The sequence below is a fragment of the Arachis stenosperma genome, chromosome 2 (genome assembly GCF_014773155.1).
Source record: "Arachis stenosperma cultivar V10309 chromosome 2, arast.V10309.gnm1.PFL2, whole genome shotgun sequence".
Classification (NCBI taxonomy): Eukaryota; Viridiplantae; Streptophyta; class Magnoliopsida; order Fabales; family Fabaceae; genus Arachis; species Arachis stenosperma.
Window position 1 is genome coordinate 28,096,756 of NC_080378.1, and position 27,317 is coordinate 28,124,072.

The window sequence follows — 27,317 nt, forward strand, 5'->3', positions numbered from 1 at the left end:
AATCATATATTCTCAATCACATCTTTTTAAAACTATAACTTTTCAATCATATCTTCTTAATCACATCTTTTTCAAAATAGTTTTCAATCATATCTTTTTGATTTCTAATTTCAAAATCTTTTTCAAAAATCACTTGATTTCTTTTTCCACTCTTAAGTTTTCGAAAATCAATTAGTATTTTTTCAAAATGTTTTTAAAATCTTTTTAATTTATTTTCAAAAATTTCTTCCCCTCTTCTCACATCCTTCTATTTATGGACTAACACTACTCCTCAATGCACAATTCGAACTCCATCTTTCCTTGATAAGTTCGAATTTTCTACCTCTTCTTTCTATTTTTCTTTTCCTCTGACACCTCAAGGAATCTCTATACTGTGACATAGAGGATTCCATATTTTCTTGTTCTCTTCTCTTTCATATGAGCAGGAGCAAAGACAAAAGCATTCTTGTTGAGGCTGATCCTGAACCTGAAAGGACCTTGAAGCGAAAGCTAAGAGAAGCTAAGGCACAACTCTCTGTAGAGGACCTAACAGAAATCTTCAAAGAAGAAGAACCCATGGCAGCCGAAAACAACAACAATGCCAACAATGCAAGGAAGGTGCTGGGTGACTTTACTACACCTACTCCCGACTTTTATGGGAGAAGCATCTCTATCCCTGCCATTGGAGCAAACAACTTTGAGCTTAAGCCTCAATTAGTTTCTCTAATGCAACAGAATTACAAGTTCCATGGACTTCCATTGTAAGATTCTCATAAGTTTTTAGCTGAGTTCTTGCAAATCTGTGACACTGTCAAGACTAATGGGGTTAACCCTGAGGTCTACAGACTTATGCTATTCCCTTTTACTGTAAGAGACAGAGCTAGGATATGGTTGGACTCACAACCTAAAGAAAGCCTGAACTCTTGGGAAAAGCTAGTCAATGCCTTCTTGGCAAAGTTCTTTCCACCTCAAAAATTCAGTAAGCTTAGAGTGGAAGTCCAAACCTTCAGACAGAAGGAAGGTGAATCCCTCTATGAAGCTTGGGAAAGATACAAACAATTGATCAGAAAGTGTCCTTCTGACATGCTTTCTGAATGGAGCATCATAGGTATATTCTATGATGGTTTGTCTGAACTGTCCAAGATGTCACTGGACAGCTCTGCTGGAGGATCTCTTCATCTGAAGAAGACGCCTGCAGAAGCTCAAGAACTCATTGAAATGGTTGCAAATAACCAATTCATGTACACTTCTGAAAGGAATCCTGTGAACAATGGGACGAATCAGAAGAAAGGAGTTCTTGAGATTGATACTCTGAATGCCATATTGGCTCAGAATAAAATATTAACTCAGCAAGTCAATATGATTTTTCAAAGTCTATCTGAAATGCAAGCTGCACCAGGCAGTACTAAGGACGCTTCATCTGAAGAAGAAGCTTATGATCCTGAGAACCCTTCAATGGAAGAGGTGAATTACATGGGAGAACCCTATGGAAACACCTATAATTCTTCATGGAGAAATCATCCAAATCTCTCATGGAAGGATCCACAGAGACCTCAACAAGGTTTCAACAACAATAATGGTGGAAGAAACAGGTTTGGCAATGGCAAGCCTTTTTCATCATCTTCTCAACAACAGACAGAGAATTCTAAGCAGAACCACTCTGACTTAGCAACCATGGTCTCTGATCTAATCAAAACCACTCAAAGTTTCATGACTGAAACAAGGTCCTCCATTAGAAACTTGGAGGCACAAGTGGGTCAGCTGAGTAAGAAAGTTACTGAACTCCCTCCTAGTACTCTTCCAAGCAATACAGAAGAGAATCCAAAAGGAGAATGTAAGGCCATCAACATGGCCGAAATTGGAGAGGAGGAAGAAGCTGTGATCGCCACTGAGGAAGACCTCAATGGACGTCCACTGGCCTCCAATGAGTTCCCTAATGAGGAACCATGGGAATCTGAGGCTCACACTGAGACCATAGAGTTTCCATTGGAATTACTTCTGCCATTCATGAGCTCTGATGAGTATTCTTCCTCTGAAGAGGACGAAGATGTCAATGAAGAGCAAGTTGTTAAGTACCTTGGAGCAATCATGAAGCTAAATGACAAGTTATTCGGTAATGAGACTTGGGAGGATAAACCCCCTTTGCTCACCAAAGAACTGGATGACTTAACTAGGCAGAGATAACCTCAAAAGAGACAGGACCCTGGGAAGTTTTCAGTACCTTGTACATTAGGCACCATGACCTTCGAGAAGGCTCTGTGTGACCTAGGGTTAAGCATAAACCTCATTCCTCTCTCTGTAATGGAGAAGCTAGAGATCTTTGAGGTACAAGCTGCACGAATCTCACTAGAGATGGCAGACAATTCAAGAAAACAAGCTTATGGACTTGTAGAGGATGTTCTGGTAAAGATTGAAGACCATTACATCCCTGCTGATTTCATAGTCCTAGAGACTGGGAAGTGCATGGATGAATCCATCATCCTTGGCAGACCCTTCCTAGCCACAGCAAAGGCTGTGATTGATGTTGACAGAGGAGAATTGATCATTCAAGTGAATGAAGGATCCCTTGTGTTTAAGGCTCAAGGATATCCCTCTGTAACCATGGAGAGGAAGCATGAAAAGCTTCTCTCAAAACAGAGTCAAACAGAGCCCCCACAGTCAAACTCTAAGTTTGGTGTTGGGAGGCCACAACCAACTTCTAAGTTTGGTGTTGAACCCCCATATTCAAACTCTAAGTTTGGTGTTGGGAGGTTCCAGCTTTGCTCTGAACATCTGTGAGGCTCCATGAGAGCCCACTGTCAAGCTACTGACATTAAAGAAGCGCTTGTTAGGAGGCAACCCAATGTTATATTTATCTATTTTCCTTTGTTATTTTATGTTTTCTGTAGGTTGATGATCATGGGAAGTCACAAAATCAATTGAAAAAGCAAAAATAGAATGAAAAATAGAAAGAAAAACAGCACACCCTGGAGGAAAACCTTACTGGCGTTTAAACGCCAGTAAGGGCAGCAAATGGGCGTTTAACGCCCAGTCTGGCACCATTCTGAGCGTTTAACGCCAGAAAGGGGCACTAGACTAGCATTTAACGCCAGGAATGGGCATCAAGCTGGCGTTAAACGCCAGAAATGGGCACCAGCCCGGCGTTTAAAACCAGGATTGGCATAATGAGCATTTTTGCTCGCCACTTGGTGCAGGGATGAATTATCCTTGACACCTCAGGATCTGTGGACCCCACAGGATCCTCACCTACCCCACCACTCTCTCTCTCTTCTTTACCCATTCACCAATCACCTCAATACCTCTTCCCCAAAAACCCCTCACCTATCAAATCCCACCATTCTCTTCACCACTCACATCCATCCTTCATAAAACCCCACCTACCTCACCATTCAAATTCAAACCACTTTCCCTCCCAAACCCACCCATAAATGACCGAACCATACAGCCCCTCTCCACTCCTATATAAACCCATCTTCACCACCTCATTTTCACACAACCTAAACACTACTTCTCTCCCTTTGGCCGAACCACAAAGCCATCTCCATCTCCTCCATTTCTTCTTCTTCTACTCTCTTCTTTCTTCTTTTGATCGAGGACGAGCAAACCCTCTAAGTTTGGTATGGTAAAAGCATTGCTTTTATTTTTCCATAACCATTTATGGCATCTAAGGCCGAAGAAACCTCTAGAAAGAGGAAAGGGAAGGCAAAAGCCTCCTCCTCCGAGTCATGGGAGATGGAGAGATTCATCTCAAGGGTGCATCAAGACCACTTCTATGAAGTTGTGGCCATGAAGAAGGTGATCCCTGAGGTCCCTTTCAAACTCAAAAAGAGTGAATATCCGGAGATCTGACATGAGATCTGAAGAAGAGGTTGGGAAGTTCTTACCAACCCCATTCAACAAGTCAGAATCTTAATGGTTCAAGAGTTCTATGCCAATGCATGGATCACCAAGAACCATGATCAAAGTGTGAACCCGAACCCAAAGAATTGGCTTACAATGGTTCGGGGGAAATGCTTAGATTTTAGTCTGGAAAATGTAAGGTTGGCATTCAACTTGCCCATGATGCAAGGAGATGAACACCCTTACACTAGAAGGGTCAACTTTGATCAAAGGTTGGACCAAGTCCTCATAGACATTTGTGAAGAGGGCGCTCAATGGAAGAGAGATTCAAGAGGGAAGCCGGTTCAACTGAGAAGGCATGACCTCAAGCCTGTGGCTAGGGGATGGTTGGAGTTTATCCAACGCTCAATTATTCCCACTAGCAACCGGTCCGAAGTTACTATAGACCGGGCCATCATGATTCATAGCATTATGATTGGAGAGGAAGTAGAAGTTCATGAGGTTATAGCCCAAGAGCTTTATAAGGTGGCGGACAAGTCTTCTACCTTGGCAAGGTTAGCCTTTCCTCATCTCATTTGTTACCTCTGTTATTCAGTTGGAATTGACATAGAGGGAGACATCCTCATTGATGAGGACAAGCCCATCACTAAGAAAAGGATGGAGCAAACAAGAGATCCCACTCATCATGAAATCCCTGAGATGCCTCAAGGGATGCACTTTTCTCCACAAAACTATTGGGAGCAAATCAACACCTCCCTAGGAGAATTGAGTTCCAACATGGGACAACTAAGTATGGAGCACCAAGAACATTCCATCCTCCTCCATGAAATTAGAGAAGACCAAAGAATCATGAGAGAGGAGCAACAAAGGCAAGGAAGAGACATTGAGGAGCTCAAGTGGTGCGCGAAATCATGATCACTACAACTTCGCACAACTAACCAGCAAGTGCACTGGGTCGTCCAAGTAATACCTTACGTGAGTAAGGGTCGATCCCACGGAGATTGTTGGTATGAAGCAAGCTATGGTCACCTTGTAAATCTCAGTCAGGCAGACTCAAATGGGTATAGTGATAAACGAATAAAGCATAAAGATAAAGATAGAGATACTTATGTATATCATTGGTGAGAGCTTCAGACAAGCGTATGAAGATGCTTTCCCTTCCGTCTCTCTGCTTTCCTACTGCCTTCATCCAATCTTTCTTACTCCTTTCCATGGCAAGCTTATGCAAGGGTTTCACCGTTGTCAGTGGCTACCTCCCATCCTCTCATTGGAAATGTTCAACGCACCCTGTCACGGCACGGCTATCCATCTGTCAGTTCTCAATCAGGCCGGAATAGAATCCAGTGATTCTTTTGCGTCTGTCACTAACGCCCCGCCTTCAGGAGTTTGAAGCACGTCACAGTCATTCAATCATTGAATCCTACTCAGAATACCACAGACAAGGTTAGACCTTCCGGATTCTCTTGAATGCCGCCATCAGTTCTCGCCTATACCACGAAGATTCCGGTTAAAGAATCCAAGAGATAAACACTAGAGCCTCGTATGCTTGTAGAACAAGAGTGGTTGTCAGTCACTTTGTTCATGAGTGAGAATGGTGATGAGTGTCACGGATCATCACATTCATCAAGTTGAAGAACAAGTGATATCTTGGACAAAGAACAAGCGGAATTGAATAGAAGAACAATAGTAATTGCATTAATACTCAAGGTACAGCAGAGCTCCACACCTTAATCTATGGTGTGTAGAAACTCCACCGTTGAAAATACATAAGAACAAGGTCTAGGCATGGCCGTGAGGCCAGCCTCCCAATGATCTAAGAACTAGATGTCCAAAGATGATCTAGAGATCTAAAGTGATCAAAAGATTCAAAGATCTCAAGATGTCAAATACAATAGTAAAAGGTCCTACTTATAGAAAACTAGTAGCCTAAGGTGTACAGAGATGAGTAAATGACATAAAAATCCACTTCCGGGCCCACATGGTGTGTGCTTGGGCTGAGCAATGAAGCATTTTCGTGTAGAGACTCTCCTTGGAGTTAAACGCCAGCTGTGGTGCCAGTTTGGGCGTTTAACTCCCATTTAGGTGCCAGTTCCGGCGTTTAACGCTGGAATTTCTATAGGTGACTTTGAACGCCGGTTTGGGCCATCAAATCTTGGGCAAAGTATGGACTATCATATATTGCTGGAAAGCCCAGGATGTCTACTTTCCAACGCAGTTGAGAGCGCGCCAATTGGGCTTCTGTAGCTCCAGAAAATCCACTTCGAGTGCAGGGAGGTCAGAATCCAACAGCATCTGCAGTCCTTTTGAGTCTCTGAATCAGATTTTTGCTCATATCCCTCAATTTCAGCCAGAAAATACCTGAAATCACAGAAAAACACACAAACTCATAGTAAAGTCCAGAAAAGTGAATTTTAACTAAAAACTAATAAAAATATACTAAGAACTCAACTAAAACTACTAAAAACATACTAAAAATAATGCCAAAAAGCGTACAAATTATCCGCTCATCACAACACCAAACTTAAATTGTTGCTTGTCCCCAAGCAACTGAAAATCAAATAAGATAAAAAGAAGAGAATATACTATAGACTCCAAATTATCAATGAAACTTAGCTCCAAATTAGATGAGCGGGACTAGTAGCTTTTTGCCTCCGAACAGTTTTGGCATCTCACTCTATCCTTTGAAATTCAGAATGATTGGCTTCTTTAGGAACTCAGAATCCAGATAGTGTTATTGATTCTCCTAGTTAAGTATGATGATTCTTGAACACAGCTACTTATTGAGTCTTGGCCGTGGCCCAAAGCACTCTGTCTTCCAGTATTACCACCGGATACATACATGCCATAGACACATAATTGGGTGAACCTTTTCAGATTGTGACTCAGCTTTGCTAGAGTCCCCAATTAGAGGTGTCCAGGGTTCTTAAGCACACTCTTTTTGCCTTGGATCACACTTTATTTCTTTTTTTTTCTTTCTTTTTCTCTTTCTCCTTTTTTTTTCGTTTTTCTCCTTCTTTTTTTTTGTATTCACTGCTTTTTCTTGCTTCAAGAATCATTTTTATGATTTTTCAGATCCTCAGTAACATGTCTCCTTTTTCATCATTCTTTCAAGAGCCAACAATTTTAACATTCATGAACAACAAATTCAAAAGACATATGCACTGTTCAAGCATACATTCAGAAAACAAAGAGTATTGTCACCACATCAAACTAATTAAGCTAGTTTTAAAGATGAATTTGAAATCCTGTACTTCTTGTTCTTTTGTGATTAAAAACAGTTTTCATTTAAGAAAGGTGATGGATTCATAGGACATTCATAGCTTTAAGGCATAGACACTAAGACACTAATGATCATAAGACACAAACATAGTCAAACATAAGCATGAAAATTTCGAAAAACAGAAAATTAAAGAACAAGGAGATTAAAGAACGGGTCCACCTTAGTGATGGCGGCTTGTTCTTCCTCTTGAAGGTCTTATGGAGTGCTTGAGCTCCTCAATGTCTCTTCCTTGTTTTTTTTGCTCCTCTCTCATGATTCTTTGATCTTCTCTAATTTCATGGAGGAGGATGGAATGCTCTTGGTGCTCCACCCTTAGTTGTCTTATGTTGGAACTCAATTCTCCTAGGGAGGTGTTTAGTTGCTCCCAATAGTCTTGTGGAGGAAAGTGCATCCCTTGAGGCATCTCAGGGATCTCTTGATGAGAGGGGTCTCTTGTTTGCTCCATCCTTTTCTTAGTGATGGGCTTGAGGTCATGCCTTCTCAGTTGACCGGCTTCCCTTTTGAACTTCTCTTCGATTGGGTGTCCTCTTCACAAATGTCTGTGAGGACTAGGTCCAACCTTTGATCAAAGTTGACCTTTCTTCATGGCCACAACTTCATGGAAGTGGTCTTGATGCACCCTTGAAATGAATCTCTCCATCTCCCATGACTCGGAGGTGAAAGCTTTTGCCTTCCCTTTCCTCTTTCTAGAGGTTTCTCCAGCCTTGGATGCCATAAATGGTTATGGAAAAATGAAAAGCAATGCTTTTACCACACCAAACTTAAAAGGTTTGCTCGTCCTTGAGCAAAAGTAGAAAGAAGAGAGTAGAAGAAGAAGAAATGGGGAGAGGGAGATGGCTTTGTGTTCGGCCAAAGAGGGGGAGAAGTGGTGTTTAGTTTGTGTGAAAATGAAGGAGTGAAGAAGGGTTTATGGGGAAGAGGTATTGAGGTGATTGGTGAATGGGTGAAGAAGAGAGAGGGTGGTGGGGTTGGTGGGGATCCTGTGGGGTCCACAGATCCTTAGGTGTCAAGGAAAAGTCATCCCTGCACCAAATGGCATTCAAAAACACGTTTTGAGCCAATTCTGGCGTTAAACGCCGGGCTGGTGCCCCTTCCTGGCGTTTAACGCCAGGTTCTTGCCCTTTTCTGGCGTTTAACGCCAGTCTGGTGCCCCTTTCTGGCGTTAAACGCCCAGAATGGTGCCAGACTGGGCGTTAAACGCCCAACTGCTAGCCTCACTGGCGTTTAAACGCCAGTGGGTTCTTCCTCCAGGGTGTGCTGTTTTTCTTCCTGTTTTTCATTCTGTTTTTTCTTTTTCAATTGATTTTGTGACTTCTCATGATCATCAACCTATAAAATAAAATAAAATAACAAAGGAAAATATATAAAATATAACATTGGGTTGCCTCCCAACAAGCGCTTCTTTAATGTCAGTAGCTTGACAGAGGGCTCTCATGGAGCCTCACAGATACTCAGAGCAATGTTGGGACCTCCCAACACCAAACTTAGAGTTTGAATATGGGGGTTCAACACCAAACTTAGAGTTTGGTTGTGGCCTCCCAACACCAAACTTAGAGTTTGACTGTGGGGGCTCTGCTTGACTCTGATTTGAGAGAAGCTCTTCATGCTTCTTCTCCATGGTGACAGAGGGATATCCTTGAGCCTTAAACACATAGGATTTTTCATTCACTTGAATGATCAGTTCACCTCCATCAACATCAATTACAGCCTTTGCTGTGGCTAGGAAGGGTCTGCCAAGGATGATGGATTCATCCATGCACTTCCCAGTCTCTAGGACTATGAAATCAGCAGGGATGTAATGGTCTTCAATCTTCACCAAAACATCCTCTACAAGTCCATGAGCTCGTTTCTTTGAATTGTCTGCCATCTCTAGTGAGATTCTTGCAGCTTGTACCTCAAAGATCCCTAGCTTCTCCATTACAGAGAGAGGCATGAGGTTTACACTTGACCCTAAGTCACACAGAGCCTTCTTGAAGGTCATGGTGCCTATGGTACAAGGTATTGAAAACTTCCCAGGATCTTGTTTCTTTTGAGGTAATCTCTGCCTAGACAAGTCATCCAGTTCTTTGGTGAGCAAAGGGGGTTCATCCTCCCAAGTCTCATTTCCAAATAACTTGTCATTTAGCTTCATGATTGCTCCAAGGTATTTAGCAACTTGTTCTTCAGTGACATACTCATCCTCTTCAGAGGAAGAATACTCATCAGAGCTCATGAATGGCAGAAGTAAATCCAGTGGAATCTCTATGGTCTCATTTTGAGCCTCAGATTCCTATGGTTCCTCATTAGGGAACCCATTGGAGGTCAGTGCACGCCCATTGAGGTCTTCCTCAGTGGCGTCCACTTCCTCTCTTTCCTCTCCAGATTCGGCCATGTTTATGGCCTTGCACTCTCCTTTTGGATTTTCTTCTGTATTACTTGGGAGAGTACTAGGAGGGAGTCCAGTAATTTTCTTACTCAGCTGTCCCACTTGTGCCTCCAAATTCCTAATGGAGGACCTTGTTTTAGTCATAAAACTTTGAGTGGTCTTGATTAGATTAGAGACCATGGTTGCTAAGTCAGAGGGGTTCTGCTTAGAGTTCTCTGTCTGTTGCTGAGAGGATGATGGAAAAGGCTTGCCATTGCTAAACCTGTTTCTTCCACCATTATTGTTGTTGAAACCTTGTTGAGGTCTCTCTTGATTCTTCCATGAGAAATTTGGGTGATTTCTCCATGAAGAATTATAGGTGTTCCCATAGGGTTCTCCTAGGTAATTTACCTCTTCCATTGAAGGGTTCTCAGGATTATAAGCTTCTTCTTCAGATGAAGCATCCTTAGTACTGCTTGGTGCATTTTGCATTCCAGAAAGACTTTGAGAAATCAAATTGATTTGTTGAGTCAATATCTTGTTCTGAGCCAGTATGGCATTCAGAGCATCAATCTCAAGAACTCCTTTCTTCTGACTTGTCCCATTGTTCACAGGATTCCTTTCAGAAGTGTACATGAATTGGTTATTTGCAACCATTTCAATGAGCTCTTGAGCTTCTGTAGGCGTCTTCTTCAGATGAAGAGATCCTCCAGCAGAGCTATCCAAGGACATCTTGGATAGTTCAGATAGACCATCATAGAAAATACCTATGATGCTCCATTCAGAAAGCATGTCAGAAGGACATTTTCTGATTAATTGTTTGTATCTTTCCCAAGCTTCATAGAGGGACTCTCCATCCTTCTGTCTGAAGGTTTGGACTTCCACTCTAAGCTTACTCAATTTTTGAGGTGGAAAGAACTTTGCCAAGAAGGCATTGACTAGCTTTTCCCAAGAGTCCAGGCTTTCTTTAGGTTGTGAGTCCAACCATGTCCTAGCTTTGTCTCTTACAACAAAAGGGAATAGCATCAGTCTGTAGACCTCAGGGTCAACCCCATTAGTCTTGACTGTGTCACAGATTTGCAAGAACTCAGCTAAAAACTGATGAGGATCTTCCAATGGAAGTCCATGGAACTTGCAATTCTGTTGCATTAGAGAAACTAATTGAGGCTTAAGCTCAAAGTTGTTTGCTCCAATGGCAGGGATAGAGATGCTTCTCCCATAGAAGTCGGGAGTAGGTGCAGTAAAGTCACCCAGCACCTTCCTTGCATTGTTTGCATTGTTGTTGTTTTCGGCTGCCATGTCTTCTTCTTCTTTGAAGAATTCGGTTAGGTCCTCTACAGAGAGTTGTGCCTTAGCTTCTCTTAGCTTTCGCTTCAAGGTCCTTTCAGGTTCAGGGTCAGCTTCAACAAGAATGCCTTTGTCTTTGTTCCTGCTCATATGAAAGAGAAGAGAACAAGAAATATGGAATCCTCTATGTCACAGTATAGAGATTCCTTGAGGTGTCAGAGGAAGAAGAGAAATAGAAGACAGTAGAAAATTCGAACTTATCAAAGAAGATGGAGTTCGAATTTTGCATTAAGGGATAGTGTTAGTCCATAAACAGAAGGATGTGAGAAGAAGGGAAGTAATTTTCGAAAATTAAGTAAAAGATTTTGAAAAAATTTTTGAAAAACACTAATTGATTTTCGAAAATAAGAGTGGGAAAGAAATCAAGTGATTTTTGAAAAAGATTTTGAAATTAGAAGTTAAAAAGATTTGATTGAAAACTATTTTGAAAAAGATGTGATTAAAAAGATATGATTGGTTTTTAAAAAGATGTGATTGAGAAGATATGATTTGAAAAACATTTTAAAAAGATTTGATTTTGAAAACAATTTAAAAAGATTTGATTTTTAAAAATTAATGACTTGCCTAACAAGAAAAGATATGATTCAAACATTAAACCTTTCTCAACAGAAAAGGCAACATACTTGAAATGTTCAATCAAATCATTAATTGTTAGTAAGTATCTTTGAAAAAGGAAAGAAATTAATTTTGAAAAAGATTTGATTGAAAAGATTTGATTTGAAAAAGATTTGATTTTGAAAAACTTTGAAAACTTGAAAAAAATTGATTTGAAAAACAAAATCTTCCCTCTTGTGCCATCCTGGCGTTAAACGCCCAGAATGGTGCACATTCTGGCGTTTAACGCCCAAAACTATACCCTTTTGGGCGTTAAACGCCCAACCAGGTACCCTGGCTGGCGTTTAAACGCCAGTCTGTCTTCTTCACTGGGCATTTTTGAATGCCCAGCTTTTTCTGTATAATTCCTCTGCAGTATGTTCTGAATCTTCAATTCTCTGTATTATTGACTTGAAAAGACACAAAGTAAAAATATTTTTGGATTTTTAATAATGAGGAATAATCAAAATGCAACTAAAATCAAATAACAATGCATGCAAGACACCAAACTTAGCAGTTTGTATACTACTGACACTTAATAAAATGTGAATGCATATGAGACACATAAACACTCAAGTCAAGAGAATTAAAAGATCAGAGCAATGAATTCATCAAGAACAACTTGAAGATCAATGAAGACACATGCATGAATGCAATAAGAACAGAAACATGAAATTGACACTAAACTTAAGATGAGACTCTAGACTCAAACAAGAAATATTTTTGGATTTTATGATTTTGTAATTTTTTTTTTGGATTTTTCGCAAATTAAGTGAAAAGGAAAATAAAGGTATCAAAATTCTTAATGAGAATTCCAGGAATCATGCAATGTTAGTCTAAAGCTTTAGTCTAAAGAAATTAGACATGGCCGGCCAAGCTTCAGTAGGACATTGCATTCAAGAGCTAAATTGATGAGAATCAATCAGCCTTGGTGATGATAAGAACATCACCTTGAAACACTAGAATTCATTCTTAAGAACTCTGAAGAAAAATGCCTAATCTAAGCAACAAGATGAACCGTCAGTTGTCCATACACAAGAACAATCCCCGGCAACGGCGCCAAAAACTTGGTGCGCGAAATCGTGATCACTACAACTTCGCACAACTAACCAGCAAGTGCACTGGGTCGTCCAAGTAATACCTTACGTGAGTAAGGGTCGATCCCACGGAGATTGTTGGTATGAAGCAAGCTATGGTCACCTTGTAAATCTCAGTCAGGCAGACTCAAATGGGTATAGTGATAAACGAATAAAGCATAAAGATAAAGATAGAGATACTTATGTATATCATTGGTGAGAGCTTCAAACAAGCGTATGAAGATGCTTTCCCTTCCGTCTCTCTGCTTTCCTACTGCCTTCATCCAATCTTTCTTACTCCTTTCCATGGCAAGCTTATGCAAGGGTTTCACCGTTGTCAGTGGCTACCTCCCATCCTCTCATTGGAAATGTTCAACGCACCCTGTCACGGCACGGCTATCCATCTGTCGGTTCTCAATCAGGCCGGAATAGAATCCAGTGATTCTTTTGCGTCTGTCACTAACGCCCCGCCTTCAGGAGTTTGAAGCACGTCACAGTCATTCAATCATTGAATCCTACTCAGAATACCACAGACAAGGTTAGACCTTCCGGATTCTCTTGAATGCCTCCATCAGTTCTCGCCTATACCACGAAGATTCCGGTTAAAGAATCCAAGAGATAAACACTAGAGCCTCGTATGCTTGTAGAACAAGAGTGGTTGTCAGTCACTTTGTTCATGAGTGAGAATGGTGATGAGTGTCACGGATCATCACATTCATCAAGTTGAAGAACAAGTGATATCTTGGACAAAGAACAAGCGGAATTGAATAGAAGAACAATAGTAATTGCATTAATACTCGAGGTACAGCAGAGCTCCACACCTTAATCTATGGTGTGTAGAAACTCCACCGTTGAAAATACATAAGAACAAGGTCTAGGCATGGCCGTGAGGCCAGCCTCCCAATGATCTAAGAACTAGATGTCCAAAGATGATCTAGAGATCTAAAGTGATCAAAAGATTCAAAGATCTCAAGATGTCAAATACAATAGTAAAAGGTCCTACTTATAGAAAACTAGTAGCCTAAGGTGTACAGAGATGAGTAAATGACATAAAAATCTACTTCCGGGCCCACTTGGTGTGTGCTTGGGCTGAGCAATGAAGCATTTTCGTGTAGAGACTCTCCTTGGAGTTAAACGCCAGCTTTGGTGCCAGTTTGGGCGTTTAACTCCCATTTAGGTGCCAGTTCTGGCGTTTAACGCTGGAATTTCTATAGGTGACTTTGAACGCCGGTTTGGGCCATCCAATCTTGGGCAAAGTATGAACTATCATATATTGCTGGAAAGCCCAGGATGTCTACTTTCCAACGCCGTTGAGAGCGCGCCAATTGGGTTTCTGTAGCTCCAGAAAATCCACTTCGAGTGCAGGGAGGTCAGAATCCAACAGCATCTGCAGTCCTTTTGAGTCTCTGAATCAGATTTTTGCTCATATCCCTCAATTTCAGCCAGAAAATACCTGAAATCACAGAAAAACACACAAACTCATAGTAAAGTCCAGAAAAGTGAATTTTAACTAAAAACTAATAAAAATATACTAAGAACTCAACTAAAACTACTAAAAACATACTAAAAACAATGCCAAAAAGCGTACAAATTATCCGCTCATCATCAAGCACTCCATAAGATCTTCAAGAGGAAGAAAAAGCCGCCATCACTAAGGTGGACCCGTTCTTTAATTTCCTTGTTCTTTATTTTCCTGTTTTTCGAATTTTATGCTTATGTTTATCTATGTTTGTGTCTTATGATCATTAGTGTCTTAGTGTCTATGCCTTAAAGTTATGGATGTCCTATGAATCCATCACCTTTCTTGAATGAAAAATGTTCTTAATTGAAAAAGAGAAGAATTGCATGAATTTTGAATTTTATAACAGATTAATTATTTTGATGTGGTGGCAATACTTTTGACTTCTAAATGTATGCTTGAACAGTGCATATGCCTTTTGAATTTGTTGTTCATGAATGTTGGCTCTTGAAAGAATGATGAAAAAGGAGACATGTTACTGAGGATCTGAAAAATCATAAAAATGATTCTTGAAGCAAGAAAAAGCAGTGAATACAAAAAAAAAAACAAAAAAAGAAAAGGGAAAAAGAAAAAGAAAAAAAATAAAGTCGTGATCCAAGGCAAAAAGAGTGTGCTTAAGAACCCTGGACACCTCTAATTGGGGACTCTAGCAAAGCTGAGTTACAATCTGAAAAGGTTCACCTAATTATGTGTCTGTGGCATGTATGTATCCGGTGGTAATACTGGAAGACAGAGTGCTTTGGGCCATGGCCAAGACTCATAAAGTAGCTGTGTTCAAGAATCCTCATACTTAACTAGGAGAATCAATAACACTATCTGGATTCTGAGTTCCTATAGAAGCCAATCATTCTGAATTTCAAAGGATAGAGTGAGATGCCAAAACTGTTCAGAGGCAAAAAGCTAAAAGCCCCGCTCATCTAATTAATACTGATCTTCATAGATGTTTTTGGAATTCATTGCATATTCTCTTCTTTTTATCTTATTTGATTTTTAGTTGCTTGAGGACAAGCAACAATTTAAGTTTGGTGTTGTGATGAGCGGATAATTTATACGCTTTTTGGCATTGTTTTTAGTATGTTTTTAGTATGTTTTAGTTAGTTTTTATTATAATTTTATTAGTTTTTAGTCAAAATTCACTTTTCTGGACTTTACTATGAGTTTTTGTGTTTTTCTGTGATTTCAGGTATTTTCTGGCTGAAATTGAGGGACCTGAGCAAAAATCTGATTCAGAGGCTGAAAAGGACTGCAGTGCTGTTGGATTCTGACCTCCCTCCACTCGAAGTGGATTTTCTGGAGCTACAGAAGCCCAATTGGCGCTCTTTTAATTGCGTTGGAAAGTAGACATCCTGGGCTTTCCCGCAATGTATAATAGTCCATACTTTGCTCGAGATTTGATGGCCCAAACCTGCGTTCCAAATCAGCTCAAAACTGCCCAGCGTTAAACGCCGGAACTGGCACAAGAATGGGAGTTAAACGCCCAAACTGGCACAAAAGCTGGCGTTTAACTCCAAGAAAAGTCTCTACACATGAAAGCTTCAATGCTCAGCCCAAGAACACACCAAGTGGGCCCGAAAATGGATTTTTATGTCATTTACTCATTTCTGTAAACCCTAGGCTACTAGTTCTCTACATATAGGACCTTTTACTATTGTATTCTCATCTTGGTAGCTATCTTTGATCAGTCTTATGCTATCTTAGATCATGGGGCTGGCCTCATGGCCATGCCTGAACCTTGTTCTTATGTTTTTTCAACGGTGGAGTTTCTACACACCATAGATTAAGGTGTGGAGCTCTGCTGTACCTCGAGTATTAATGCAATTACTATTGTTCTTCTATTCAATTCAGCTTGTTCTTGTTCTAAGATATTCATTCGCACCCAAGAACATGATGAATGTGATGATTATGTGACGCTCATCATCATTCTCACTTATGAATGCGTGCTTGACAACCACTCCCGTTCTACAAGCAAACAAGGCTTGAATGTTTATCTCTTGGATTCCTTAATCAGAATCTTTGTGGTATAAGCTAGAATTGATGGCGTCATTCAAGAGAATCCGGAAGGTCTAAACCTTGTCTGTGGTATTCTGAGTAGGATTCAATGATTGAATAACTGTGACGAGCTTCAAACTCCTGAAGGCTGGGCATTAGTGACAGACGCAAAAGAATCACTGGATTCTATTCCGACCTGATTGAGAACCGACAGATGATTAGTCGTGCTGTGACAGAGCGCGTTGAACATTTTCACTGAGAGGACGGGACTGTAGCCACTGACAATGGTGATGCCCAACATACAGCTTGCCATGGAAAGGAGTAAGAAGGATTGGATGAAGACAATAGGAAAGCAGAGAGACGGAAGGGACAAAGCATCTCCATACGCTTATATGAAATTCTCACCAATGAATTACATAAGTATCTCTATCTTTATTTTATGCTTTATTCATAATTCATCCATAACCATTTGAATCTGCCTGACTGAGATTTACAAGATGACCATAGCTTGCTTCATTCCAACAATCTCCGTGGGATCGACCCTTACTCGCGTAAGGTTTATTACTTGGACGACCCAGTGCACTTGCTGGTTAGTTGTGCGAAGTTGTGAAATTATGTTTAGACCATGGTATTGAGCACCAATTTTTTGGAGCCATTACCGGGGACTGTTTGAGTTGTGAAAATAATGAATCACAATTTCGTGCACCATTTGGCAATAAGAGTTAAAACAGAGAGTTGCGCGAACGCACGGCTGCACTCGCGCCAATCGCGCAAATCAGGCCTCGCGATTGCATGACCCACGCATCCGCGTCACCTGATAATTATCACACACCACGCGATCGCGTGACCCACGCGTTCGCGTCACATGCGACGCACATCTTATCCAGCTCAGTGCCAATTATCTTATCTTTTCTTTTCTAATCCTAATTTCTTCTATATTTTCTTCTTTCTTCTTCCTTTTCTTACTTTCTTCTTCCTCATCTCTTTAACTTCTCATCCCTCTTCACTTCCATTCTATTTCATTTAATTTATTTGCATTCTTTCATTCATTGTATTATTCTCATTGGTGTTAGAAATTTATTTGGGTCATTATTCTCTATCTTTTGCTTGTGGATTATTAGGAATTGTTTGACAATTATATATTACTTTTTATAGGGCTGCCTGCATGTTCAATTTAATACTTTCCACAACTTCTTTTCCATGCATGCTATATATTTGTGAAAACGCCCGTATGGCATTGTGCACTATTTTTAGATTTCTTCTCTTCTACTACTTTAAATGCTTGCTTTTCACAAAACCCTTTTTATATTTTATTAATTAAATATAATTGTCCTTACAAACATATTGTTAGTTTGAAAGACTTGGTAATCTAACTTGGACATTGAATGCTTGATCTATGCTACTCATGCCTTTGCCAGCATGCCAATAAACATCTTGCATTTAACTGTCATCACATGCACTTGCTATATTTCCATTGATGACTTTTCACATGTAGTCATGACCATGTGTTAACGTCATTCTTCTTTACTGTGCATTGATTACCACCTTTCCCATTCTCTTCCTTGCTGGAACCCTTAGCTTTACTTGTTACTTTCTTTTTCCCTTTTCAGGATGCCACCAAGAAAAGTAAAGAGAAAGCTACTCCCAAACCATTGACAAGGAAAGGAACAAAAAGAGCACTAGCTGCGGAGCCACCCATCCACCTGTACATCTTAGCATGCACCGAGGACGGTGCAATCTTTAAGTGTGGGGTGGTCGATACCGATCTCCGTGGGTTAGTTACTTCTTTTTTTTTTCAACACCAATATTAATTTGTTAATTGTTGCATTTGCATGTTTGTTTGATTTTATGCATTTAGTTACTACTTGATTGAAGTAATATTTTCTTTTTCAAGAAATTTTTATAATATTTCACTAAGTCAAATTGAAGAATTTGTGTTAAACTTGTTTGGAAGTTGTATTTGGAACATGGTTTTTGAGCCAAAGAACACACAACCTATGAGATTTGAGCTTAATTGCATGGTTACATTATTTAACCATAATATTTTATTCTTGTGTGTTTTCTTCTCTACAACTGCAATCTAGATTTTGTTCCAGTCTATATGTCCATTGTTTAGTATATTTACATGCTTGCAAATGATTGATGCCATTATTTGTATTTTTGCTCACTTATCCCAAATAAACCTACCTTTTATGCCATCTTTGTTAGCCCCCTTGAGCCTTTTTAACCCCTTTCTATTTTATAACCACATTACTAGCCTTAAGCAGAAAAAACAAAATAAAAATCCCAAGTTGAATCCTTGGTTAGCTTAAGATAGATATTGTGTATAATTTAAGTGTGGGGAATTTTACGGGAACATAGGATGATAGAAAAAAATGTAGGAAATTAAATTGAATAAGTTATTTGAAAATTTGGGAAACATGCTCATGTGAAATCAAAATAATTAAATTACCATGTGCATTGATAATAAAAAAATTTAAGTAATTAAATAAGGGGATACAAAAAAAATTATTACCCCAAATGCAAAATAAAAAGAATCAATGCACATGGGAAAAAATTCAAAAATAAGTTTGATACATGAGTATATAATACAAAAGAAAAAAAATTTGGGTAGCTAGGTAAGCATTTTAAATTATATAAAGTATGCATATGTTAGGTGAGATCTTAGACTAATCAAGGATTCACTTTGTTAGCTCACTTAACCTTATACATATATCCTCACCTTTACCTTAGCTCCATTACAACCTTGAAAAGACCTCATGATGTTTGCATTGGTATACTAAATATTTGTTGATTGGTTATATGAAGAACAAAGGTTAGAAAGCATGATTAGAGAAGGGTAGAGTGATTGACCCTAGACACTTGAGAGTTAGAGTGATATACACTACGAGTAAGGGTTTAGTGCTTAATTCTATGTTCCCTGCTTTCATGAGCTATCTTCTTACAAGTTTACTTGCTTTTTATTGTATGATTTGAATTAGCGGAATTTGGTTTGTATTTGTCTTGAAGAACTTGTTTGCTTTTAACCAAGTAACATCTTAGCATGTAGTTGCATTCACATTCATAGGTTGCATTGCATGAGTCTTGCTTTTTCATACTCATTTATTTTATCTCCTTAAGCTAAGCATGAGGACATGCTAATATTTAAGTGTGGGGAGGTTGATAAACCACTATTTTATGATTTATATTGTGTTTAATTGAGTGGTTTTTATCAATCTTTCATACACTTATTCATATGATTTGCATATTTTACATTTTTCTTCTTGATTTTGTGCTATGATTGAAAACATGCTTCTTTGGTCTTAATTTTGCTATGTTTAATCCTCTCTTATTACCATGCGATGCCTTGATATGTGTGTTAAGTGATTTCAGATATTACAGGGCAGGAATGGCTTAGAGGATGGAAAGGAAGCATGCAAAAGTGGAAGAAATACAAGAGGTTGAAGGAACTGCAAAGTTGTCAACCTGACCCTCTCGCACTAAAACGACCATACCTTGAGCTACAGAGGTCCAAATGATGCGGTTCTAATTGCATTGGAAAGCTAATGTCCGGGGCTTCGATTTGATATATAATTTGCCATAGTGGCCGTACAGATAGATGACGCGAACGTGTACTCCACGCGGATGCGTCGCAGTAACGAAAATCAGCGTGACAGATTTCATAACCTGCGAATTCTAGGCCATTTCCGGCCCAATTTCAAGCCCAGAAAATACAGATTAAAGGCTACAAAGTGGAGGAATGAAGGGAGGATGACTGATAACACACTTTTCATAATTTAGATGTAGTTTTTAGAGAGAGAGGTTCTCTCCTCTCTCTTAGGATTTAGGATTGGAATTTCTATTAGGATTAAGATTTATTTCTTCTTCATCACAGGTTCAATGTTCCTTTACTTCACTTTCTCTTTTACTTTTATTCATTCTATTATTTTATTTTAGTTTGCCAAATTGGTATATGGACCATTCATGTTATGATTTTTTTAACTAATGTAATTTGAGGTATTTTTATATATATGATTTTTATTTAGCTTTCTACATCCTTGGCTTTAGTTGATTAATTGGTAACTCTTGATTTGTCAAACTCATCGTGATTGATAATTGATATCTTTGCTGATTGATTTAGATTCCTATAACTCTAGTCTTTCCTCAGGAGTTGACTAGGACTTTAGGTGTTAAATTGATTTGTCTACTTAACTTACCTTCATAGTTAGAGGTTAACTGAGTGGCAGCAAAAATATAATTCTCATCACCATTGATAAGGATAACTAGGATATGACTTCTAGTTCTCATACTTTGCCAAGAGATTTTCTAATTATTAATTTATTTTTCTTATCAATTAAATTATTTATTCAAACCTTTTCAAAACCCCAAAATATACCTTTGCATAACCAATAATAAGTCATACTTCCCTGTAATTCCTTGAGAAGATGACCCGAGGTTTAAATACTTCGGTTATCAATTCCAAAGGGGTTTGTTACTTGTGATAACCAAACGTTTGTACGAAAGGATTTTCTGTTGGTTTAGAAGCTATACTTACAACGCGATTATATTTGTAAATTTCTTTACTGATAGAAAATCCGTTCATCAGTATGCGTCGCTGCATTGATGCGAATGCCCCGTAGAAAATCCAGGGAGTTGCGCACGCGTCACTCTGCTTTTCTGACTCCCACGCGTGTGCATGGGCAACGTGCACGCATGACCCTGGTTTCAGCAAAGGTTGATTTTGGAGTTTTAAACCCGAATTTCAGACTTTTAAGCCTCCATTCTCACCCTTTAAGTCTTAAAGCCTTATAGTAGGCCTAGAAATGAGAAGGGACTAGGAAGGGTGGTAGCTTGAGGGTAAAGTAAAGGGAGAGTAATGATGAATTTTGATTAATGATGACTGTATGAGTTGCTGAGGGTGATGATGGAAGTGCGGTGTATGTCGTTAGGCAAAGAGCTGTATTTAATAATAATTATTGGCTGGTTATGGGTTATGATATGAGCCGGATGGCTATGATAAATACTGACTTATGGTTGGAAATGAAAATATGGCTTTGAATGATTGTTTTATCTTGAGCTCTCTTTCTCGATAGTGCGACCCCAGAGAGATGAAGGAAGGTGAGAATCCCCTTCCTTGTTCCTCCTGGTAATGTAAAATCGCCCCCAGCGAGATGGTGGGAGGTTAGGATCCCCTCCTTGGTTCCTTCTGGGCATATGAGAATGTACCTCCTAGATAGATGCAAGGGTTGTAGTTGCACCCCACTTGCTCCAGGTTGGTTAGTATAGAGGCTCCCCGGGTGGACGCAAGGGTTATGGTTTCGCCCTACTTGCCCCGGGTTATGATGAGTGATGTATAAAATGTGCAATTATATGATGTATAAGTGACGATATGGTCATGATGAATGATTATGGAATGTTATGAATGAATGTGAAACGATTATCTGAGATGCGAGTTTCCCTGGATGAAAGCAATAAGTAGCCACCATGTGCTCCAGGTTGAGACTCGATACTCTACTGACCCTATGTCATAAGTGTGGCCGGGTACTGTGAAAGTTTCGGATGAGCTCGGCCCCGTAGATAAACACCAGTGTGGGTGTTGTATGATTATGATTATGATTATGTATATGATTGAGAATTACTCGAGTTGGGGATGCACGACAGAGGGACTGTCCAATGGTTAGCTACCAGAACTTGTCGGGTTGGCTTTATAACTGACAGATGAGACTCATCAGCCATAGGACAGGCATACATCATCTGCATATGTTTGAATTATTTGGGCTTGCCTATTTGTTTTGGATTGCTATATCATATATGCTATGTTACCTGATTATGTGCTACTTGTTCTACTTGTACTTTAATTGTGTATTACTTGCCTGTATTGCTTGTGTTTGTACAACTGAAAGGTCCCTCATGCTAGTGTCAGTGGACGCTGAGGGCTGTTCTTGATGAGATGAGCTGATGATGTAATTGAATAATGATGATGACTATTGAATGAGATAATTTGAGCTCCCTGGGTAGACGCAGTGAAGTGATTTCACTTGCTCCAAGTGAGGACATGAAGTATTGATATAGAATTGCTGAGACAGAATAGCTGGTGATGGTTTGGCTTATGATTTTGATTCTGATTGGTTGGAGAGTTAGAAAGTTGGGAAGCATGAAAGATATGAATTAGATTTAGCATTCCTTATGACAGTTGCCTGTTTATGGATTAGCGAGAACATATGGTGAATATTTAGTGAAAGGAAGTTTATGATGCTTAGTGAGTTTTTATTACAATGCATTGTATTTATTTAGCACTTTTACCGTACTGGGAACCCATGGGTCGGGGGTTCTCATTCCGTATATATCTCTTGTTTTTCAGATACAGGTCCAGGTGTTCAGAAGTGAGCTGTGGTTCATCTGAGAGATGGCGAAGATCTTTATATTCCCTACTTTATATTTTGCTTAGAATTTCTCCACCTTTATTTTGAAAAGCTTATATTATGTATTGAACTCTTCTGAACTTGCCTATAGAGGCTCTTATGTTTCTTTTGGGAGAGATTAGGAGATACTGTTGTCAACTACTGTTATACTGTACCTTAGCCGGCCTAAACTTCGCGGGTCGTGACTAGTGGCTATTTACTTATGTTATATGTCTATATAATGTCCTTCTCTTAATCTTCTTTATGCCTTTATCTGTATATCGCTTTCAACGTCACACCTTATCATTTAGTTGTCGATGCGTAAGTGATACGATTTCGCGATTTTATTTTTACTCTTTTCATGCTTCTCGATTAATACTCCTTTTCAATTTTACTTATAACTATATATTAAAAATCCACCTGAGAGTCATGCCACCGTAATATCATTGACTTATGACTCGAGCATAAGGATTTGAATGTTAGGGTGTTACACATCTAATTACGTAATATCACATTAGTAAAAATAATTATCTTTCACATTGACTACATGAATGGTCATCTAAAAGAACGAATATGATTGCACGACTATTGGTGCACGAAATTGTGATCAATACTTTTCAAAACACAAACAATCCCTAGTAATGGCTCCAAAGACTTGGTGCTCAATACCATGGCATAAACACAACTTCGCACAACTAACCAGCAAGTGCACTGGGTCGTCCAAGTAATAAACCTTACGCGAGTAAGGGTCGATCCCACGGAGATTGGTGGTATGAAGCAAGCTATGGTCATCTTGTAAATCTCAGTCAGGCAGACTCAAATGTATAATGGTGATGAACGAAAATAACATAAAAGATAAGGATAGGGATACTTATGTATATCATTGGTGTAAGAGCTTCAGACAAGTGTATGAAGATGCCTTTCCTTCCGTCTCTCTGCTTTCTTACTGTCTTCATCCAATCCTTCTTACTCCTTTCCATGGCAAGCTCGTGTAGGGTTTCACCGTTGTCAATGGCTACCTCCCATCCTCGCAGTGAAAGCTAATGCACGCACTCTGTCACAGTACTGCCAATCACCGGTGTGGTTCCCTCCCCTACCGGAATAGAATCCCTCTTTTGCGTCTGTCACTAACGCCCAGTAGGTTACAGGTTTGAAGCACGTCACAGTCATTCAATCATTGAATCCTACTCAGAATACCACAGACAAGGTTAGACCTTCCGGATTCTCTTGAATGCCGCCATCAGTTCTTGCCTATACCACGAAGACTCCGATTAAAGAATCCAAGAGATATTCACCAAGCCTCGAATGCTTGTAGAACAAGAATGGTTGTCAGTCACCTTGTTCATAGGTGAGAATGATGATGAGTGTCAATCATCACCTTCATCAAGTTGAAGAACAAGTGATATCTTGGTAAAAGAACAAGCGGAATTGAATAGAAGAACAATAGTAATTGCATTAATACTCGAGGTACAGCAGAGCTCCACACCTTAATCTATGGTGTGTAGAAATTCCACCGTTGAAAATACATAAGAACAAGGTCTAGGCATGGCCGTGAGGCCAGCCTCCCAAAGAGGGTTCAATCATCAAAACATGATCAAAAGATGAAAATACAATAGTAAAAGGTCCTACTTATAGAAAACTAGTAGCCTAGGGTGTACAGAGATGAGTAAATGACATAAAAATCCACTTCCGGGCCCACTTGGTGTGTGCTTGGGCTGAGCAAATAAAGCATTTTCGTGTAGAGACTCCTCTTGGAGTTAAACGCCAGCTTTGGTGCCAGTTTGGGCGTTTAACTCCCATTTAGGTGCCAGTTCCGGCGTTTAACGCTGGAATTTCTGTAGGTGACTTTGAACGCCAGTTTGGGCCATCAAATCTTGGGCAAAGTATGGACTATCATATATTGCTGGAAAGCCCAGGATGTCTACTTTCCAACGCCGTTGAGAGCGCGCCAATTGGGCTTCTGTAGCTCCAGAAAATCCACTTCGAGTGCAGGGAGGTCAGAATCCAACAGCATCTGCAGTCCTTTTTCAGTCTCTGAATCAGATTTTTGCTCAGGTCCCTCAATTTCAGCCAGAAAATACCTGAAATCACAGAAAAACACACAAACTCATAGTAAAGTCCAGAAAAGTGAATTTTAACTAAAAACTAATAAAAATATACTAAGAACTAACTAGATTATACTGAAAACATACTAAAAACAATGCCAAAAAGCATACAAATTATCCGCTCATCAACTATATAAAACACTTTACACTATCAGTGCATCAAAATTAAACTCTTATATTTAATCTATAAATAACTTAAAATAAAGGATTTTTTATTTAAATTAATCAATTATATTATTTATGAAAATCCATAACACATAGAGTAATTACTTGAATGTATAATGTATCACATCTCAGATATTGAGGGGCCAATTTGTGTGTGGGTGTATCCCGGGTACTGAGCACCCGAGATATGACACGCGATAATTTAAATGTATCCTGAGTGCACTCGAGATACGACACATGTAAAGAAATGGGTACTCAGTACCCAAGATACGCGTAAAAAGAGAATAGGGTCACGACACATGGGATATGCTTATAATGGAAATTGGGGTCACAACACCCGAGATAAATGCATATATAAAAAAAGGGTCATAGTACCCGAGATACATGTATTATTGTGTAGGTGTCTCTGTACTCTAGATAACTAAGAGAAAAATGCTATATAATAGACTTCCTGGCTCAACCATTAGTCACAATTCAACCATATTTCTATTTCTTTCTGTCTTATCCTTCTACTTTGTTCGCATGGATCATAATTAGTTTTTTTTTTGTTGTAATTTATCCCAATGGGATAATAAAAAATGATGAGGAAGAAGTAACTTTTGAGTCTAATTCAGCAATGATGTTGCAGACTTGCGTATTGATTCTCTACATGCGCTAAGGACAATCATACTAAGCAACATGGGAGCAATAGGTTCTAAGGAGGTTGAGCATGTTGCATATAGATTTTTATCAGTGCTTCCAAGTGGTGAATTTACTAACAAGTTATTCTGACTCGATGCTGATCAGCATGTGAAGATAATGTTCGATGTACATGCTAGGTTAATACTGCAACATGTGATGGAGTGGTATGCTGCGGTTCCTGATGTTGCGGGTCGTCCTCTTCAACGCCGCAGGTAGTCTCGTTGGATGCAAGACCAATTCACTTCGCCTAGCCTCGGGAAAGTGTCGAAGAGGACGGCAACGAGAGTGATTCAGATTATGTTGATGGAATCAGGTCTTTCAATGAGAGTGGTTCCTCTTATAAGTATGTGTTGGAGACTCGCACTAGTGGAGGTGCCTGGTTTTTCCTACCTCCTCCTTTGGCCATTCCATAATTATTAGTTCCAAGCCATTATTACACTTTGAATTTGGAGGCAATGCAGTTGGATGATCCTTTCAACCACGGAGACGGAGAGGATTACAACACGGATGGGGACATGGAATTTCGGGTGGGCCATAGCTTTAGGAATAGGGATGTTGTTATCATGAAAGTGAAGAACTACAACGTTCGAAGAAATGGGAAATTCAGAGTTTTGAGATTGGATAGGCTTAAATACCGTTACCGTTGCAAGCAATTCTCTAATAGTTGTCCATGGAGTCTTCATGTAGCACTTGGACAGAAGTTGAACTACTGGTAAATTTTGTCCTTTACCCTTTATGAAATTAAATGTGTATATGTTAATTATGTTGTAAACTAGTTACTGAGATATACGAGTAATTTTGTATAGATGTCTGTAGGTTTAGTGGACTACATACCTGCCTGGCACCAACCATGTCTCAGGACCATACTCAGTTGGATAGTACGTTGATTTGCAAGGTCATTCTATCAATAATACATGCTGATTGGAGTGTTTATGTCCCAGTGTTACAAAGTGCAGTGCAACAAAGTTATCATTTCAAGCCATCATATCTTAAGATGTGGATGGCGAAGCAGAAGGTGATTGCTCAAATTTATGATGAGTGAAAAGAGTCGTACAACAAGCTACCTAGTCTGTTACAAGCTTTGCAAGAATGCCTCCTTGGCACCATACACGATTGTGTTTTTGCTCCTTATTACGACGGCAATATTATTGACAGCAATAGCAGTCAGCTTGATAAGACACATTTGTATTGAGGCGTTTAATATAAGTTATGCTAGCCTTTTGTATCGGTCGATGAGACACATTTGTATAGGATGAGGATCAGGGACTTCGTTATGGGTCACTATGTGGTGTGTCTGGCCATGTTCCCTCCACAAGTTGTACTAGTCATGGTACAAATCGGGCCACCACACGTCATCTCCCTTGGTCGTCTTGAATAGAAACTCATCGACATTGACTAGATCTGCGGCCGATGTTGCTACCTCCCGAGATGTCTTTTGACTCTGTTCACATGATGAAACACTACAAAGTGAAAGCAAACGATTGGGACAACAGTTCTCCAAGTACGAATCTCTCCAGCCCTCCTAATCTAGTCAGGAGCAATCTGCTGTAACTGGGGATCTTCGTATGGTGTCCATCGAAACTAAGAAAATCACATAAAGTACAATATTTAGATATGAAAGACCATTGAATGAAATAAAATAAAAACTAAAATATATTTTACCTTATCAATGGTAAAGGCATTGATACGACGGTGCAAACGCTGGATCTGCCATCGTGGTGGTCCTTGCTTTGTTGTCCCAGTCTCGCTAACCTACATATAATAAAAATAATTAATTAAAAAATATGAATAATAATATAATAATAAAAATAATAATTATAAATTTGGTCTCTTTTTAAAAGATCTCAAATTAAAATTTTAAAATAATAAAATATCTAGCTGCAAGTAGGAACCGAATGACATCATACCTAGTCAAACAAAATGAGGGAAACCGATGGTAAATCCAAGACACAACAAGTGGCATGCACCTCACAATGTCAGTCATATCATCCCCAGAAGCGGTGCAGAGTGAGTGGTAC

General features: G+C 39.4%; 2 non-coding genes across 2 annotated transcripts; one reads left to right on the forward strand and one right to left on the reverse strand.

Moving 5' to 3' along the window:
- Window positions 1-960: 960 nt before the first annotated feature.
- On the reverse strand, window positions 961-1,068 carry LOC130964075 (small nucleolar RNA R71). Its single transcript, XR_009080185.1, has one exon. It is a non-coding gene; the product is annotated as a small nucleolar RNA R71 (small nucleolar RNA).
- A 9,161-nt stretch (window positions 1,069-10,229) lies between these two features.
- LOC130963755 (small nucleolar RNA R71) lies at window positions 10,230-10,337 on the forward strand. Its single transcript, XR_009079873.1, has one exon. It is a non-coding gene; the product is annotated as a small nucleolar RNA R71 (small nucleolar RNA).
- The last annotated feature ends 16,980 nt before the right edge of the window (window positions 10,338-27,317 follow it).